Genomic DNA, 17,959 nt, shown 5'->3' on the forward strand with positions numbered 1-17,959 from the left:
AATCCTTGGGGATACATAAAAAAAAAAAGTGTAAGTATGTAATAAAAATAAATGGCAATTTAGTATAAAGGTGATATAGTCATTTTACAATTTGTATTGCAGTATAGCAGACTGCAACCAACATTCAAATGTATATGTGTGTGTATGTATATGTATATGTGTGTATATATGGAGACATGAAGTAGGAGGCAAATTGATCCCTGACCTGTGTCCCTTGTCTGCTTCCACGAACACCGGTCCAATGAGCTCTTTCCATGTTCTCATGTACTGGGTCCTCAAAGTCAAATCCATTCCGCTGGCGAACAAAATTATGCAAGGCACATGCAGCTTTAACAACACAAACTGCATTTTGCATGTTCAGAACAATGGGAGTGTGCAGTACCCGCCATTTGTTTGCCAATATGCCAAATGCACATTCGACAACGCGACGTGCTCGTGTTAGTCTATAATTAAACACACTCCTCTGTTCAGTCAGGTTGTGCCCCGAGTAAGGCCGTAGAAGATGCTCACTCAGAGCAAAGGCCTCATCTCCAACAAAAACACTGGGTAGGGGAGGGCCATTTGTGCCAGGGAGTGGCCTGTTTTCTGGAAGGTCCAGAGAATTGTTGCGCAGCAGGTGTCCAAATGATGAATGTGAAAAAATAGCAGAGTCAGCACTGCTGCCATATGATCCAATGTCAATGTAGCTGAAGCAATAATTAGCATCAGCCACTGCCATTAACACAAAAGAAAAATATTTCTTATAATTAAAATACTGGCTTCCACTACCCATGGGCTTTACGATGCGAATATGTTTCCCATCGATGGCTCCAACACAGTTGGGGAAGTTGCAGCGTTGCCAGAAAACATCTGAGATCCTTGACCAATCTTCCGCTGTAGGTTTTTTGAAAACAATATCCTTTAGTATGTCATAAATAGCAGAGCAAGTGTCACGAATTATGTAACTTGCTGTGGATTTTCCAACACGAAAGGCATAGTGCAAACTCGATAAAGATTGTCCGGTTGCTAGGTACCTACAAAGAAATAAACATATATATTTTAATGTGTTTTTTAACAGTTAAACTGCTCAAAATAAAGTGGAAGAGTATACGTGATGCCTACACTCGACATCTAAGACTGCAAAGGGAATTTAGGAGTGGATCTGGGGCATGTGCTCCGAGAGATTATCTGCATGCAAAAGAAATGGAATTCCTTCGGCCATTGCTGGCTTTGGGGGGGGTAAGCTATCATCTGTACGAATGTCATTAAACAAAATGTAAAGAGAAAGTTATAATAATTCAATTCTATTTTCAGGACTGAAAACTGCTAGGAGGACAGTAATCCAAATGATGATTTGGACACAGATGCTAGTCAGCAAGCAAGCCAAGCATCAAGTGATCAAGCAGGCCGAGATCTGGAGAGCCAATTGTCGACTCCAGCACGGTCTACATCTGAGACACATGTGGGAGATGAGGAGTCCCCACCATCCATTTCTGCTCGTGTACCTGCTAGAGCCATAAGAAGGAAGGCTCCTAAACCTAACTTCAACCGCATGCTGGACATTATGGCCAGTATGTCAGAAAAAATGAACCGCAACAGGTCTCATGTGCAGGTTTCTGCAAGATGTCTGGAAGGTCTGATGAAGGTACCATCAGAGCTCCAGGCAGACATGTTGGCAGGTACCATACGCTATATTGCGACTTTTATTCCACCAACCCCCACATATAGGCCATCAGAGCCTCCGCCACCTTATGGTCCCTATGCAAATCACCCCCCGCCCCATCTGCCAGCACCACCACCCTCTCATTACCTTCCTCTGCCAACACCACCACCTTCAAATTACTTTCCTCTGCCAACACCACCACCACCTTCTAATTGGCAGCAAAATGAGAATCCCTCTACCTCCACCTGGTCACAATATGGCCATGCAATGAATGTGGTGAATACACCCAATGAGGGAGTCAACTCCTCCCAAACATTTAATCGCCTCTAATTTTTTTATTTATTTTTTTGGTTTATGAGCTACATTAGCTCTATTTCTTTGTTGAGCTGTATATGTGCAAAACTAACAAACTAACAGAAAAAGTTATATTTCAGTAATATTTTAAATAAAAAAAATAAAGTTTTTATTTGGCTTTAAAGAGGGATTCCACCCTAAAGTGGAACCTCCGCTGATCGGATCCCTCCCCCCCTCCGGTGTCACAATTGACACCTTTCAGGGGGGAGGGGGGTGGAGATACCTGTCAAAGACAGGTATTTACACCCACTTCCGGGCATAGACTCCCGTGGGAGTCTACGCAATTTCCTGCCCTGCCGCGCTGTCTGCTGGGACACACACGGGTCCCAGTGACAGCGCAGAGATTTCCTACTGCATGCGCAGTAGGGAACCGGAAGTGAAGCCGATTCGCTTCACTTCCTGATTCCCTCACCTAGAATGGTGGCGGCAGCAGCCGAGCGATCGATCGGCCTCGGCTGCCGGCATCGCTGGAACCCGGGACAGGTGAGTGTCCATTTATTAAAAGTCAGCAGCTGTAGTATTTATAGCTGCTGGCTTTTAATATATTTTTTTTTGGTGGAATCCCTCTTTAAAAATGTGATTGGTGTTTATTTTCTGCATATAAAAAATTATTCATATTAGGTTCTTCATTAATCTCAGTTAAGCCCCAAACCAATTTGCAGCCAAAGGACCAGGCCCCTTTTTGTGATTCGGCACTGCGTCGCTACAATTGCGCGGTCGTGCAACGTGGCTCCAAAACAAAATTTATTTCCTTTATAGGGGATAGTTTTATAGCATTTTTATCTTTTTTTTTTTTTTCCTGTAATGGCGGCGATCAGCGATTTGTATTGTAACTGCGACATTTTTGCAGACACATCGGACATTTTTAACACATTTTTGGACACTGGCAGGAAGGTGTTAACCACTAGGGGGCAGTGTAGGTGTTATGTATGACGTTATGTGTTTTTTTATATTTTAGTGGGCGTGGCCTGGCATGTGACGTCACTGATTGTCTTTCCGATCGGTGACAGCCACAGTAGGAAGCACGGGGAGAGGTTTGTCTACTCGGATCTCTCCTCGTTCTTCAGCTCTGTGACCCGATTGCGGGACACCAGCGGCGATCTGGTCCCGCGGCCACGGTCACAGAGCTCAGGACCGGGTCAGGAACGCACCACCGGCGGGGCACTCCCGATCCACGGCTGGGCACTGAGCAACGTACAGGTATGTGCTTGTGCCCAGCCGTGCCATTCTGACGATGTACATTGGCGTGAGGTGGTAAGTGGTTAAAAAATTAAATAGAAATATGAAAATATTACCTCAGTGTGATAATTAGTCGTTCCACAGGGGGTATACTGTTCCAAAAATATTTTTCCTATTGGCTGAAAAAAAACCGCCAAAGTAAAAAAAAAACGCCGGAAAACGCTGTATGCAAACGCGCACGACAAAACGCCGGTAAAAACGCTCAAACACGCTACGCTAAGGTGTGAATGCAACCTAAGGATGGGCTTGGGCGTGTTTGAAGCTCTAAGTGGCTGAGCCCACCAGAAATCTCGCACTGTACAGTGCTAATCACAGGCAGTGAGACGTTTCCTGATCCGTGGCTGCACAGATCGGGAAATGTCTCACTGGCTGTGATTAGTACTGTGCTGTGCCAGCTTCTCGATGGGCTTGGGTTTGTGGAGCTGTGAACGCGCCTAAGCCCATCCCTAGTCAGCATCAATCAATGGAATGCATAAAGTGGAAAATAAATAAATACAAATTTAATTATAAATAAAAATAAAATGGACCCTGCATTGTGTATGAGGTGGGGACTGGGAAGAGGTATAGTTACGACAGGGGTGGCAGTTGAGCAGCAATGAGATACATGACTGACACTCAATGACAGATAATGGATTGCATGACCATGCAGAACAGGAGAGATGATAGCCGGTATGTCATAGAACAGCCACAGACCTGCAGAGTGATGAGACCTGTGGCTCACAGGGGGATGGGGTGGAGAGAGGGCTGTAGAACGTGTTTGCAATGGGGTTGAGGAGGTCCAACTAGAGGAGGCTGGAACAAGGAATGGCGCTGCATACAATAGACATCTCAGCCCACGTACACACGATCGGAGATTTTGGCAACCGAATCCGTCGGATTTTGCCCGTCGGATTTAGTCCGACGGATGGTGTCCGAAACTGTTGCATACACACGGTCGGGCCAAGTTGTCTGATTTTGTGGTTGCCAAGAACGCGGTGACGTAAGCCGTGTACGGCGGGACTAGAAAAAGGAAGTTCAGCTCCACGTCCAGCACCCTTTGGGCTCCTTCTGCTGATCTCGTGTTTTAGTAGAAGTTTGGTGAAAGACGATTCACGCTTTTCAGATTAGTGATTCAGATCGCTACTGCTCTTCAGTTTGTGCTTGTCTTTGCGTATCTAATAATCAGTGCGTGCAGTCATTAAGTATTTGCTTCTCATTGTGGACTCTATCTTGGTATAGTACGCTTTGAAAGGCATTTTTTGTCTGCTTGCTTCTGCTATTTAGGTCGTCCTTTCAGGCCTTGCTGTTTAGCGTTGCTTTCTGGTGTCCGTTCTGACCAGCCGACCGTTTTCCAAACATGTTTCATCTACGTACTCATCGTACAGTTTGTGCTGTGCAGGGGTTCTTACTTTGACTTTGACACAAGCCAAAGGGCTTGTGTCAAAGTCAAAGTAAGAACCCCTGCACAGCACAAACTGTACGATGACTACGTAGACGAAACATGTTTGGACGACCAAGAATTGGTTGCGCCAGCGTCACCAGTTCTCCCACATGCCTTTGCTCCATGAGATCCGCGAGAATAATCCTGATAATTTCTGGATTATTCTCAGGATGACGGACCCCGTTTTTCACTGCCTGCTGTCTTTGCTGTCCCCTTATATCACCAGGCAGGATACCTGCATGCAGCAAGCCATCACTCTGGAGCAGAGGCTCATCGCCACGTTGCGTTACTTGGCGACAGGGAGAAGCCTTCAGGACCTCAAGTTCTCTACAGGCATCTCCCCCCCGGCTCTGGGGATCATTATTCCAGAGACCTGTTCTGCCATCATTCAGCTCCTGCAGAAGGACTATATTCTGCTAAGTTTTATCCTTAAACATCACATTCTATGTATTTCATGATTGCTAATGTCTTGCATTTCTTTCCTCATTCCCTAATTACCACCATTGCAATATGCTCTAATTCATATACTCTGCCCCTTTGTCCTCATGCAGATTTGCCTCACTAACTTCCCCACCATGCTCTTCTTGGCCCCTAAAACTATAGTCTAGTCACTTGACAATGTCTTTTGTCAGCTCCATAGTATTGCTTTCCCCTAAACACCCCCTAAAATCTCTACAAATATGATATGTGTGCTTCAATTCATGCAAAGTGACCTTTTTTGGATTTTTGGAGTTGTGCCAAACTCATTAGTAACCCCCCTCTCCCCAACTGCTAGCTCAGCTGATAGCAATCTTCTATCTGATGACTTGACCCAACCCAATACACACTCTAAATACCTTTTTCATGATCACATTTATGGACAAATTCACCAAAGCATGTAGTGTAAGGGCCTGCCTCAATACTTTCAAATGGTAGTTTTTTGTTTTAAACACATTCATTTTCTTGCTATGTAATAGCAGAATGTCAAAATGTGCTTCCATTTTGTTATTATGACACTTCTTACCTGTCTGGTGGGCTGCCAATAGTGTAACTAAGGAGGGGCTTCACAAAGTATCACACATTATTTAGGCATTTAGCTCTCAATCAAGTGGAGAGGGTTACCTGTCCTAAACATCCCCCCCTCATTTTTTAGCAAGGGCCCATCGGATGGGGGGGGGGGGGGTTAGGACTCTCATAAGGGGACCTTATACTTTAGGCTTTAAATACTCATTTAAAAAAATGTTATACTAATTTTGACCAAAAATGTGGGTGTCTAATCTGCATACAATGTTGATTTGTCAAATTCCTTTTTTTTTTCTTGTGTCACTACACAGTGTCCTTCAACGCCACAGGAATGGCAGACTGTGGCCTCCCACTTTGCCATTTATCGTCAAGTTGTGCCTTTTTCACCAACCGTACAAACCCAAGTTCAGAGCGAGATGAGGGGACAGTCTCTTCTTCAGATAATCTTATTATGTTGTGGGTCTGCTACACACACACACACACACACACACACACACACACACACACACACACACACACACACACACACACACACCTTCTTTTTGTTAACTAATCTGTAGTGCATTACTGATCTAAATCCTGCTCATTTTCAGCACCATGGCATGAAAATGGCATGATTGTCCAAATTTACACCTCACTGTGGGTGCTTTTTACTAAAGGCACATCCACTATGCACTACAAGTGCACTGCAAAAGTACACCTGAAACTGCACTTGGAGTGCAAAGTGTAGTTGCCTTTAGTAAATCGCACTCCTTCTCAGCACAAACTCAAATTTCACTACAAATACATTTTAAGCCCAATGAAAAAGGAAGCCACACATTGTTGACAATTCAACTTTTTAATACAAGCACATTCATATGTGCGTTTAGTAAAGGTTTTTACAACAAACCAAGATATTTTGGGTATCCAAAACTGAGTTTAATCAGATTTATTTTTTACTTGTTTTTTTGTGTAAACAGGCATGTATCAAACCATAAAATACAGAACACAGGAACTTACAAAGTTCAACTTGGAAAAGTGAAGACAATATCAGACATGAGTATGTACAAACTGGGCTGATATTGCCTTCATCACATGGGGTGTGACCCCTGAAAAATACAAATTTGAAAGATGCACACAGTGTGTCAACATGTGCTATCTCCCATCATGGGGGGTCAATGTACATGCTTTGGGGCTGCAACCCCTCCATCTCAGACACTTTACACAAAACACGTACATTGATTCCCCCATGATGGGAGATAGCGCATGTTTACACACTCTGTGCATCTTCCAAATTTGGAATTATGCAAAATACAACATTTTTATTTTAAAAAGCAAAAATAAAACCCTATCTAGTTTTTTCGTTTTCACACTCTCCCCAAAACATCAATGATGTTCTTAATTTTATTTTTAACATCATTGATGTTTTGTTGTACAATTTCCAAATCCCTATTGCACCCCATTATCTCCCCGATCAAGATCTGGGCACTTTCATTGGTAAAACGTGAATCTTCCTCCACATCACCTAGAAAAATAAAAATAAAAACACACCATGTAATCCAAATATGGTGATATACATTGATGAGCTTACCGGAAGCTGTGTTCTCCGACACTCACCTGTTGTGGTGACAATTTGGCCAACCTCCACAATCTCTCCTCCTTCCTCCTCCTCCTCCTGCTCCTGCTCCTCTGTTTCTTCTTTTGGAAGTTGCCCTTCTTTGAGAGGGGTGTGGTCCCTGGTGTCCTCATACTTGCCGAGTCTTCTCTCCCCTATGAGAATGTAAACAAAGATTAATTAGCACACAGAGGGCAGAAATAGGAATATGAAACATTGCTTGGAAGTGTTGTACAATTGTGTTTTTGGGCCGAGTTACAAGGTGAGAACATTATTGGGGCCACTTTGGTAAGCTGGAATACTTCCCTGCAGAACGATGTTTCATACGAATGAACGAAACCATGACCTTGAAAGTGGCCATTTTAAAATGCACAACATGAAATCAAAGCACATGGAGCATGTATGCAAGCAAGAATAATCATATGAACACACGACAACTACTTACTTTTTTTAAGAACACGCTTGATCCTTAGGTACTGCTCGTGCTCCCTCAGTTTCAGGTCTGACCAGCGTTTTCTCAGTTGATCCTTGGATCGGCGTACCCCAAAATTCTTCAGAAGACTCTTCACAACTTTCTTAATGATCTTGGCCTTTCTGATATTTGGGTTTGGGTATGGTCCATACTTCCCATCATAGTCGGTCCTGTTCAATATGTCGACCATCTCAAACATCTCTCCAAAAGACATATTTGAGGCCCTAAATCTTGTGTTCCTGGATCGGGACGTTTCAGGCTCCGGGCTTTCCTCACCCTCCTCCTCGTTAGTGGAACTATTATTGCGCACCTGCGTTCTCTCCGCCATGTTCTCTCCCCACTGCGCGGGAAGCGAAGGGGCGGGGAATAGTCTGGAAAGAACGTCAGGGGCAGGCGGAGTTGCACGCATGCGCACTGTATATAAAACGCCACACGTGTATCGTCCGTACGATCTGGGAGGAGAGTGTGAGTCACGCACGCAGCGAACGTGGAAACGAAGGTAACATTTTTAACTTTGTGCTTCACTAGACTAGACTGCTTGTATCTAGGCTGCTGTTGGGACAAGATTAGGAGGGATTTTAATTGCATTATTAGTATTTGAGGGTTTGTCTTGTGTCGTGTCTTGCAGACAAAATGGACCCATTCAACAATGCCAACTTTATGGGGCTATTCCTCGAGCTCTAAATGGAGATGCCCTGCCTCTGGCAGTTCCACAACAAGTTTTATTATGACAGATCAAAGAGGAATGCAGCACTGGAGAAACTGCTTGCTTTGGTGCAGATCAGGGTCCCCACGGCAGACATGACATATCTGACTCGCGAAAATTGTGGCCATGAAGCTTACATATTTCAGGGAGAGAAAGAAGCACCTGGAGTCCTTGAGAGCAGGAGATCCAGATGCTGTTTATTACCCCAGGATGGTGCACTTTGACAGGCTGCATTTTCTGGTAGACCAGGGGGTATCCAGGCCACCACTCTCCAGGCTTCCTCCAAGGCATCCTTCACCCCCAGCTGAGGCTTCTGATGTCCAACCTGGGCCTTCCAGGCAGCACCATGTGGTGGGGCCCAGCTTGAGACAGGTATTGCATTGTTGAACATATTTCTTGTGTTACATTTAATGATGTTAACTAGATGTTCTTATTGATCAGTAAGTTGAGATTTCTCCAAGTGGTTTACATCTCAATAGACAGTAGTGACCAAAAATGATTGGGACTGGTCTGTTCTATTTGGTAACATTCAATTAGCAAAAGCCAGGAGCACAAAATGGTGTGATTGATGATCAAAAAACTAAAACGATGTCCCCTTTTCATACACAGGAAGACCTCAGCCGGGGGGAGGCTGTGGCAAGTGGCAGCCAGGAGGTCCACCAACGCCCTCCTTCTCCTCCTGCCCCAGCTACAGGAGCCCAGCCACAGCCTGGAAGGATGCCTGGTGGGAAGTCACAAAGGAAGACCAGAGAGTGATGGCCTGGGTTCAGTCTGGTGTGCCAGAAGATGCAGCCTCTTCAAGATCACCATCCTGGGGATAGAAATGGCATCTGAATTTCCTGCTCTCTAGGACTTCAGGAGCAGACTTATCTCCCTGAGAAATCTACTCCTCAGGCCACCAATTTTTTTATGTCATTTAGTCATGTCTGCCCTGGGGGCCAAAGGCTGCACCAAAGTTAAGAAGTTTCTCCAGTGCTGCGTTCCTAGTTTTATTTTCGAGCAAACAAAATACATTTTATTTTTGTTTGATGAAATACTTGTGTAATGTGTTTTCCTTCCAAAAGTACAGTTTATTTGTGAGCAGGCAGGTACATTTCCAAAATACAAAGTGAAATAAAGAACAAGGGGTACCAACACTAAACAACCTCCTGTAGATTAAAAAAGAAAAAGAAAATATAAAAAATACAATAATGTTGTTGTTGTAAGTTTACACCCCCCCAAAAAAAAAAGAAGAGAAATGAGCAGTGTCTTTAAAGGAGATTTTTAGGGAATTCCCCCCCCCAAAAAAAAACATCACAAAAATTTAAAATAAAATCAAACATTGTGTAGATGTGACGCAAACTAAAACTGTATTGCTGAAATGGTTAAAAAAGAGTAATGAAATCCGTTCGGGAAAAGTGTGTGTGACTATGAGCATCAAAAGAAGTTGGTTCTTGCAGCATTGTAAAGAACAAGAGAATGCGCTTGATGAATGATTTTTTAACATTGCAGCGTGACGAATGTGCTATATCGCTTACGAGCAGTAATTTTACCTGAACGAGCGCTTCCGTGTCGAAATTTGAATGTGAGCATGCGTGGCACTTGGTCCGATGAAAATGCTCTACACATGATCGGATTAGGTCCGACCGGCCCAGTTGGTCGGGAAATATTTCCAACATGTTGGAAAATTGGGTCGGACAGAGATTCGGACGGAATCAGTCGGATGCATACCACACACAGTCGGATTATCTGACGACACAGTCCGATAAGACGCATTCCGACAGATTCTCCGACCATGTGTACAAGGCTTTAGGATGGAATGATGGTAAACTGTTGACAAACCACTTGCCTCAGGTGTTTATTGCTGCTCATTCTCTTCAAACCAGTGACAGGCCCATCATGGCAGCATGGTCTGTCCTCCATGGTTACCTTGAGGTGGGGGGGAGGGGCCATCTCTATGGCTCCTATGATCTGTTGATATCTGCCTTCTGATGTCTGAGTTCACTGACCATGACCATATGGGACCTTCTCTTTCAGGTTGTGATGCTTCTGCTCCAGCCCCGTAGAGGTTCCTGTTTTTTTTTTATTCAACCTGTTGGGGTTCTAAAGATAGAAAGGATCCATACATTACTGGTCCTCAACCTCAAGACCCTTTTAAAGGATAAGTTAAACTTTGGGAACACATGTTCAACCCATTTTTAGGGTGGAACATGTAACCTGTTCCCACTGCTGCAGCCGTTCCCTGACCCACCTCCTCTAGTGATAGCGAGCTGGGGATCTTCTGTCCCAATGGCTACAACATTCATTCACAGAGATCTGTGAATGAATGCACTACAAGTACCAAGATACTTTGCAGCTGTCGGCTTGTATTTATCAATGAACTGTCAGAGTGCTGTTTAGGTAGTTCATTGTTTCTTCCTCCTCAGTGTGTAACTGTCTACTCATATGGGGTACAAGAAGAAAGCTTATGCAGACAGCCCTGCATCAGGTGTTTGTGGGTGCAATGCTTTGCAGGTTTCTGGTGAAAAATAAATAAATGTACATAGTTTTACCTGCAAAAAGATTCAAATGCAGTAGTATTTTATATATATATATATATATATATATATATTTTTTTTTTTTTTACAAAGGTGAATGTCCACTTTTAATAGCTTATGTGGCCGAAGCACTAGACAATTTCTCCCATTTGGGGGTGGCCACCACCATTGACATCAGGGGTGATTACTTGCATGTTCCCATCTGTGCCATGCTCCATATCTTTGCTGGTTTGGAGCATGCATTATTTGATTGTGGTGCCCCGCTTCGGTCTGGCCTCTCATCCCTGGGTGTTTCCAAAGGTGCTGGATCCTGTCCTGCCATTACCGAGATGGAGGGGAATTGCTGTGATAGGCTATCTGGCTGGCCACCTCCTGCAAGCAGTCTCATCCTGTACTGATGGACAATATGGAGATTACCATGCATGCTCTACAGGAAATTGGCTGTGTCTTTGGCCTTGGCCTGTATTCCTCCCCATTGGTTTACACAGGGATAAAATGGTTCTCCATCTGTGCCCCTCATTCCTACTGAAGGTGGACTCCGACTTTCACCTGCATGAGGATGCTGTTCTGGTTTCTCTGTGTTCAACCGTTCATACCCAGAAGAGGTTGTCTTGCACTGCTTGGATGTGGCCAAGGTGGTTTATGCCCACCTACCTTGTTCAACCTCCTCCTGGAGCTTGGACCCTCCTTTTGTGATTGCCCAGAGGCTTTCTGTGCCACTATTTCTAAGTGGGTCAGACAGAGCATTGTCCAGACTTGTGCCATTAAGTGTTAGACTCCTACCTTCCCCATTATGGTATCTTCTATCAGGGTTATTCCTACCTTCTTGACGTTGTGACATCAGGCATATATGAGTTTGCAAGGTGGCTACCTGGTTATCTGTGCAGACCTTTTAACAAGCTCTCCAAGTTGATGCTTTGCCATCTCCCAGATCTGTGTTTTGGCCCCAAGTTTTCTGAGTGGTGGTTTGAAGTTTCCTGCTTCTCTTCTAGGGTGTTATTGTGAGTTGTTGCATGTCCATGAATGTCCTGCATGTCTACCCACCCTTCTTTGTTGCACTGCTTTGGAATATCCCTACGGTCAAGAACATGAAGAGCTGTGTGACTCCAACTCAAAGAAAGGGATTTGATGGTGTGCAGGCCAAGCATGTCATTTTTTTTTATTCTTTCACAGGCAGACCAAAGGTGTCAGTATGAAACCACCATGTGCATGTATGTCTGCTGTGTGTCTATAATCTATTTCTCAAATTTTATGCTGGTAGCTGTATGTAACCCATTTTTCTTTTTCTTTTTTTTTTCCTTCTAGAAGAGTCAAAGGCTTTAGTAGGGAATGTGTATGCAGGTGTATCGTTCACAGGAGGGTTCTCCGCCAGACAGGTGAAAGCTAGTCCTGTCCTATGCTGAAATGTCAGTCCCAGTCCAGGAAGAGCGAGCGATGACGCATGGGAGCAGGATGGATGGAAGGTAGGAAATTGAACATGGAGTAGGTAACCGTGGTCTGATTTAAACAGACGCAACAAGAGTTTAGAGAGAAAGCTGTGCTGACGGATATTCGGGGCGTATAGGGTACACAGGGTGATCGGTTGAGAACGCCACGTGCCTTTAAGTATCAGGAAGCCTCCCCCGGGATCACTGTAATGATCAAGGTAGGTAAATGGGGCTCCGTGGCAGATCAGGACGGCCACGCCTGCTCTCTTATGAGACCCCGAGGATAGGTAAGCGAGAGGAAAATATCTAGAGGCAAAAGCAAAGGAACCCCCCTTATCAAAGTGTGTCTCCTGAACCAGGACAATGTCCGCTCCAGACTGCCTGAATTCCCTCAGTGCCAGATGCCGTTTCTTGTTTGAGTTTAAGCCGTGGACATTTAGGGATATAATTTTAGCCATCAGTCATGTTAGGGGGGGGGGAATGTAAGCGAATTCTTACCCGGTTTCCACCTCTCAGGATGACCGCCAGGAGCCAGGAGCTTGCTTGTTCTGGTGGAGGGACCCGACAGGATGCTCTCCGATATCTACGGACCCCAACACGGTGGGATGGTAGGGAAGGGAAGGGGGGGAGAGAGACAGAAAAAGAGAAAAGAAGAGGATGGTAGAGCAGCAAACAAAAGAATTCATATCAAGCAGGCAACTGTTATACAACAAAACATAAAACCACATGAGACCATGAACAGGCAAGTCGCTCAGGTCTAGACGGATTCCCAGGGGGCCACCAGATCCCGAACCAGAGGGCCGGGCCTGGCGGCCGCATGGGAGTCCAGCTCCCCCCGTCGGACACTGCAAGTGGGGTGGGCGGTTAGAAACGGAGGGGAGCTGAGGAAATGCAATTGCGATGATAATCGCCAGACATTTCCTAGGGCCCCGGATACATCGCCAATGCATCCGGGAAGGAGGGGGGGTGACACAAGAACAGGAGGAAACCCACTTTCTCGGGTCTCCCACGTGTACCAGTCTAAAAGCAAAATGTCAGTAAGAAGGCACTTAGAGGGGGAGGAAGGGGACTCAGGGGGCAGTTTATGGGGGCAGGATCGTAATGTCCAGACAACGGTCCACCGGCCAACCAACAAACAAAACGGGCCGTTTTCCCTTTCGCCACAAGGACAAATGGAATCAGTAAAGAGAAAAAAATATGCAAAAAAAGCCATGGTGCGATGCTTCAGCCATGTCCTTGTTGGGCCGATTTTTTAGGTGCTTCCCGGTTTCGAGGACGTTGTCGGGAGGGGACCTTCTGCCACAGTGTTGGAGGGGTAAGCTGGGTAGCCATGAGATCCCAATCCGGCAGCTGGGGAGGGCGAACGCCCAATTCTTCACAGAAGGCGCGTAGGTCTTCAGGGTACCGCAAGGATGCTGTCTTGCCTTGATGCTTAGCTGTAAGGGTGAACGGAAATCCCCAACGGTAAGGAATGTTAGCGTCCTGTAAAGTGCGGAGCAGCGGCTGGAGAAGTCTGTGTTTCTGCAGCGTAAGCCAGGAGAGATCCGGAAAGAGTTGCACTTGGGTGTTTCGAAAGGTCACCACCCGAGCCAGGCGGGCCTGTCTCATAGTGTCCTCTTTAATGTGGAACAAATTAATTCTACAGATGACATCCCTGGGGCTCGAGGTTGCATTTTTGGGGCGCAAGGCCCTGTGCGCTCTGTTATTTCAATAAACTTGGTAGGGGGCTCCCCAAGAAGGTCATTAAATATTTTCTGCAGGATAATTTGTAGGTCCTCTGGGCCGTCTGCCTCCGGGGATCCTCCTCACCCTTATGTTATGCCTGCGCCCCCTGTTATCCAAGTCCTCCACATGGCGTTGCATATCTCTCAGAAGCATGCGATGATCGGCCCCCTGTGCTTGGGTCCTGTGGATCGCTATTTTGGTCTCCTGGATCTCCTCCTCGGCCATCTCCACCCGGTCTGCTAAGTGCTTAAGGCCGGAATGTAACATTTGTATTTCCGATCTACATGTAGATTTGACATCTTCGATCAATTGCTTAAAGTCCTCTTTAGTGGGAATTGCTTGCAGGTATTGCTGCCACTGCGGGTGCATGGGTGGTGGGGAGAGCCCTCCAGGGTCCTCCCAAGCTGAGTGCAAGTGAGGTGGCAGCACAGGTCCGAAACTCCCGGACCCGCTCGCCCGTGTAGATGGGGCAGGCTCGGTGGGTAGGTCCCACACCCCCTCCCAGGCAGGCATAGGAGCCGGGGGGTTTGACGGCTCTGTCCCTCCCCCCGTCGTGGGGTTAGTCCCGCCATATATGCGGTGGGAATTGGGGAGCCACTCCGGTGTCGTTGTGGGCTGGGAGCATGATGAGGCCAGCCTCTGGGTCTTGGGTGGAGGCAACCGGGCCCCCGGGCTCAGTCAGGGCCCCCCCACTCCCCCATGTCCCTGATGTGACCAGGACAGCGGTTCCCCTGGGGGGGAGGGCAGGAAAGTCAGTATCATCTAGGGAGGGGGGGACCCCAACAAACTGGCAGGGAGAAGGGGGTCCGACGCTGCTCGGAGCAGCCTGGGGAGTGTCAGCGTGCACTGCGTATCTGTTGGGGGGGAGGGGAGCCGCACCTCAAGTGCTCCAGGCACCGTCCAGACGCCATGCGGCCCCCAGCCTCCCCCCAGCCATCCCCTCTGTCAGGCTCCCACTCCACTGTGGTGCATGGGGGGGCTGCTGGCCCCACTGCTGTGCTCGCTGGCCCCTGGTGTCAGTGCTCTGCCCCGATGCCTGTGGGGGGCTATTCTCTTGGGTTCCAGGCAAGGAGGGCGTCATAGTAGGCCTCAGGCCTAATCGGGCGGCCTGATGCAGGGCCGGGAGCGGGGATTCACTCACCCCGCCAGAGGTCCGAGCGGATGCACTGGAACCGGGTGGTGTCTCGTCCTCCTCAGTGCCCATGCGGCAGCTGCGCTGCAGGCTAGATGCTGGGGATGAGGCCCGGGACGTCTCCGCAGCCACGGCCGACGCCATCTTGGGAGGCCCGCCGGCCCGGGGATCCGTCAGTGAAAAAAAGGCCCGGGGGCCTGTCACAGGTCCCGGAGGGGCAGCGGGGGGTCCCTTGGTGGAAGCGGAGCGAGTGGCCCTCGATCTGCCCATTGGATGGCAGTAGATTGTCCCCCAAAGTGCCGCTGGAGCTTGGCTGGTGGGAGAGCGAGTCGTTTAGGCGTCCATTCGACTTGACTTCCGGTCACGCCCCTCTACATGGCTATTTCAAGCTGAAACAAAAGAATTCTCTCGAGGCTAGATCGACGGCACCCACATGGTTCCAGGCAGACCAGGACATTCGGGTCCTCTTAGAAGCCCTCCCCACAGAAACAGACATTGAGGCCCTCATCCTCCGACTGGAAGGGACTCAACGGCAGGATATCCAAGTAGTGAGGGATGATGTATACACCCTGGCTGACAGAGTAACCACAGTGGAATCCTTCTTCTCTGTACTTGAAAGCCGAGTGATGGAGCTGGAGAGATCCCGAGACCATTATCGTGACATTGCCATCGCCCTCCAGCTCCACCTGGAGGACGCTGAAGACCGAAGCCAACAACCTGCGGCTCCAGGGAATACCGGAAAGAGCAGAAGCAGAAGACCTGGGAGACACGGCCCAAGAGATCTTCCGTACCATCCTGGGAGATCTGTCTGGCACAATTGAAGTAGATAGAGCACACATAGCTTTGGGCCCCAGATCGTTAGACCTAGGCAGGCCCCGTGATGTTGTCTGCAGACTATTACACTATTCGCAGAAAGATGCCATCCTGCGCAGAGCATGGGAGCTGGGTGAGGTTGCCCTGGAAGGAGCGCAAGTTAAAAGGCATTCACATTCAGGTCCATCAGTTGAAACTTGGTTGGTAAACTTAAAAACGACAATTGGTAATGAAAGGGTCTTCTTCATTAAGCAGGGCAATAATAAGAAGTTTATGAGCTTATGGGGGTCTAGTCTACGGAAACTGGGTATTCTACCATAGGTAGTCAGGATGCAGTTTCTGTATGGAAATTTGACTTCCCCTATGAGTGTCCGGTGTTTCTTCCCCTTTGGCTGGGATACTTTTCTTTTTTCCCTCTTTTTTTTTTTTTCCTCTCACTATTTGTAAATTTTTTCTTTGTCATTTTTTTAGGTGTGTGTCTCTTTTCCAGGAAGGGATGGTCCTTCCTTTAGCTTTTTCTCCCTTTTTTTTAGGTCCTCCCTGCTGGCCTCTCCAGATTTTTGTCCAATAATTTGAGAAGGATACGAGTATAGAATTGGAGAGAGGAGGGAGGGGATTATATTGAAGTTGAGTGTATGAAGGGATCCTGAGGGGATTGAGGGGGGGAGGTGGGTGAGAAAAATTTAATTTAAGTATGGGATGCCAGGGGAATAGGTATAGTTATGGTATATATTTTAAGAACACCAGGGATAGGAAGGTGTCTCACCATTTTGTTTATTTATCTTATTTTATTCTTTTGTATTCTATTAAACAGTGTGAAATTTTTATGTAACTAAAAGGAATTTTTGTGAATATGTATGACTTTAAATAAGCCACGATGATGTGAAACTAGGAACGAGACATTAATGAGCGGCAAGCTGAATCTATTTTCCGGTATAAATAAACTGATGTGGCAACAAAAAAAAAAAAATGGTTTGTCTAAGGAGTTGGATGAGGGGTTAGTTTGGAGAAAGGTCACGCATGAAACCTTTGGGGGGAGCCAAGGTAGGCAATGGGATGGGGGATAGGGATGGGGGGGATAGGGGTGGGGGGAGTTGGTAATGGGGGCGGGGAGCAGGGAAGGTACTTTAACCACATTAAAATCAGTACACAGGATTGTCACGTGGATAGGGTAAAAAGAGTTTTTTCTTATGTATTACGAAATGGGATTGGTATAATAATTCAATTGGTTGGTTATTTATGGGTGCAAGAGGTTCAGTTTTTTGGAGAAAGGGTCTTAAGCGAACATAATTTGTTATTAATGGAAATGGGTTGCCTCCCAAGTTCTGGTGGCTATAGTCTGGTAGGCCAGGAACATAATAGAACCTCTGTCGACACAATTTAGTAGTTTGAATATAGCCTCCTGGAATATCAGGGGGCTTGGGAACCCAGTTAAGAAAATGGCTGTCTTCTCAATAATGGAGAAAAACCGAGCGGATTTATTATGTCTACAGGAGACACATTTGACAAAAGACACTAAGGGGGGACTCTACAGCAAGCAATTTCCGGTTCCAATACCATTCTGTTTACTCCTCATATGCAAGGGGGGTGAGCATAATGGTTAGAACCGGGATGCGCTTTGTTCCTCAGAAAGTTATAATAGACACGGAGGGACACTATGTGTTTCTACACTGTCAAATAGAAAATAAGCCCTATATTCTGGTAAACATTTATATCTCACCATCCTTTAAAATGGAGGTATTATTTAGGTTGGCAGAATTTCTGGAAGATAAAGAGGGTATACCAGTCTTTGCGATGGGGGAGTTTAATGAGGTTCTCAATAGGGGAAAAGATAGGTTTCCGCCTGGGGCTCAATCAGACAAGGCTCTGGAGAGCCGGTTGGCCCAATTTATGGAAGAATTAGATATGTGTGATATT

The 17,959-nt window shown here is 46.5% G+C and overlaps 1 long non-coding RNA gene across 1 annotated transcript in view; it reads right to left on the reverse strand.

The window, feature by feature from the left end:
• LOC143943338 (uncharacterized) overlaps window positions 1-17,959 on the reverse strand; it is a 29,221-nt gene that overhangs the window by 2,120 nt on the left and 9,142 nt on the right. The window contains exon 2 of the long non-coding RNA XR_013264916.1: window positions 206-1,013. This is a non-coding gene — a long non-coding RNA (uncharacterized LOC143943338). The remainder of the gene's footprint in view (window positions 1-205; window positions 1,014-17,959) is intronic.

The sequence above is a fragment of the Lithobates pipiens genome, unplaced genomic scaffold (genome assembly GCF_037356315.1).
Source record: "Lithobates pipiens isolate NorthernLeopardFrog02 unplaced genomic scaffold, aLitPip1_a1.2 Scaffold_30, whole genome shotgun sequence".
In the NCBI taxonomy this organism is placed as follows: Eukaryota; Metazoa; Chordata; class Amphibia; order Anura; family Ranidae; genus Lithobates; species Lithobates pipiens.